This window comes from Calliopsis andreniformis, chromosome 3 (genome assembly GCF_051401765.1).
Source record: "Calliopsis andreniformis isolate RMS-2024a chromosome 3, iyCalAndr_principal, whole genome shotgun sequence".
Taxonomy (NCBI): Eukaryota; Metazoa; Arthropoda; class Insecta; order Hymenoptera; family Andrenidae; genus Calliopsis; species Calliopsis andreniformis.
Window position 1 is genome coordinate 2,785,687 of NC_135064.1, and position 2,548 is coordinate 2,788,234.

Below are 2,548 nucleotides of genomic sequence, written 5' to 3' on the forward strand. Positions count from 1 at the left end.
TTATTCAAATTTAGATCGACGTCTTTTATAAATTACTTATGTCCTTCATGAGTTCTTGTATCACCGAGACTCTATTTTAGTTGAGATTTACGATATTGGGAAAAATCTTAATTTACGTGCATTAGTGGTAGGTGATAGTAATTATGATAGTAATAATAGTAATTATGATAAGGTTAATTTTAAGATTAATGTATTGTATATAGTAATAGGAATATGTTTGGGCCTAGAATCTTGTATAAATGAGAAATACATAAAATAAAATTAACATTATTTAATTTAGTAACCTTTTAGTGAACTGGTGACATTTAATAAGTAAACCTTTGTTCATATAATAGTACATAAAACTTTTCATACATATTGGCAACAAATATTCCTTTTGCCTTTAACAATTTTTAAAATATTCCTAAATTTTACGCCTTTCACTTCTTAAAATCATATTTCTTAGTTTCCGTAAATTCAGAAAACATATTAAATAATGCAATAACGTATGCAAATAACATATTACATTTTTCAACGTTGATGGACATTGTTCATCAACGTATATGTAAACTAAGAAAATGATCAAATTGTCATTTTTAGCAAAATAAAGGCAAAAAGAACTATATTTATATTTCCCGATAAAGTCAATATTCGGAAGCTGTGTCACTTTCGGAGCAAGCCAGGGTGCGAATCACTTAAATACACTGTCGGCCAAAAGTATGGAATTACACCTCAGTAAAAGTACAAAAACTGTTTATTAAACACTTTATACGCAATAACAAAAGAGAACACTCTAATACAAAAGCAACCTTATTAAATATAGATAAGAATCAAATTGTTATAGGATTAGTTCACATTAGTAAACAGCATAAAATGTAATAAAACATCGGGTGGCCTCATGTTTTTGTTCTGTACTGTATTATTCGAAATTACATTTTCCCAAACAACCCTCAATCTCGATATACCAGTTCACCATCTAAAAATACTGTTCGGGGTTTCCTCTTTGTCTCCGACAGCCGAACGTTAATTCAGCCGACTTTGGGCGAACGAAATAACAGTTCGCAGCTCTGTAATTAAGCGTCAGATAGGAAAACGATACGCGACGGTTTTCCCAGGCAGCTCGTGTTCACGAACGTGCGATCCAACCACCCGGTTTATCTGGCGACTGTATCGATTCACGGCGAAACGGTAATTTGGTTTTGCAGGGCTGCACCGGAAACGAAAGTGTTCTGGGCGATGGCTACGCCCACGGGCAGAAATCGTGGGCACTAATAAATCAGAAGAATAAAATTGCCTTGCTTCAGGCTGCCTCACTGAGACTTGGATACAGCATTGCTTTATACAAGGTGCATCGCCTAAACTATACTATTTGAACAGGATGTTACGGTTTAAAGCTTTCGAAAACTAGATTTTTAAAACATTTTTCACATCTTTGATGTTTGAAGAATATGCAGTTACGAGGAAATGTCAAAAGTCTCAAAATTACCAAAGTTATAAGCTTTCATGTAACAGTTGGTGCATGAGTTTAATATTAACGGCTTAACCTTAATCCTGTTTGTATCGAGATGCCGATCTATCGATGTTAGGACGCAGTGATGAGTTGCCGGTTCACAGTAAAAAGATTAAACATGTTTTCTTTAAACATCATTGTTTGAAATGGCGGGGCAAATAGCTTAACACGGAATTCATCATTTTAGATGATTCTTTCTTCAAATTAAAGAATATACTTTTCGCTGTTAGTGGCCTGTGATGTTTTGAGTTTCTCTTCAGGGACGTAGATTGTTAAAAATTTGTAAGAAATGATGCTTGATTTTAAGATGCTAGAAAATGATAAGACAAAATTATTTTTTCACTTTCATAGGTTCACTGTCTGATACAGTTTCAGAATATATTTGATTTTTTAAGATCCGATTTACGGTCGAAATACTAGACGCCCCATTGTTCAAAAATAATTTTTCAAGGACTATATACTATGGTATGCGACATGGACACTCGATATTTGAAATAAAAAACTATACAATTTTTTACATGTCCGAGAGATATTACCCAATGAAACAATGAAAACTGCAGATTGTTATTTAGTTTATTTTGTTTTAAAAAATCCTAAAAATGACCATTTTGTAGGTGCCTAGCATGGAACCTTCCCTTAAAGGTGTGTTCTATTCTCTTCTCTCCATCGGAGATTCTTCTTTAATGGCATCAGTTGTAATCGATTTTTGGAATAAAAAATTATCACGTAATTATAGACCAAGGAACTTAATACATTGCAAACGTGTTTGAGTATATTTCAAAAAGATACAGTGTAATTTGTATGTAATTACCTTTATTATCACTTATGCTATTACATATTTTCTGCCATGTATCATGTTATGTGATTTCCATGATTCATAGTGTTGTATTCATTTAAAACAGAAAAATCAGAAATATAGTTTTTTGAACCAGAGTGAAACAAGGAAAAGTTTTTTAACAAAATGGCAACTTCTACAAGAAATAAAAAAACTATTGCAAATATTGACATAGAGACGCATCTGCTTTATACATATGTATGGCATACATGGAAGAGATTTAT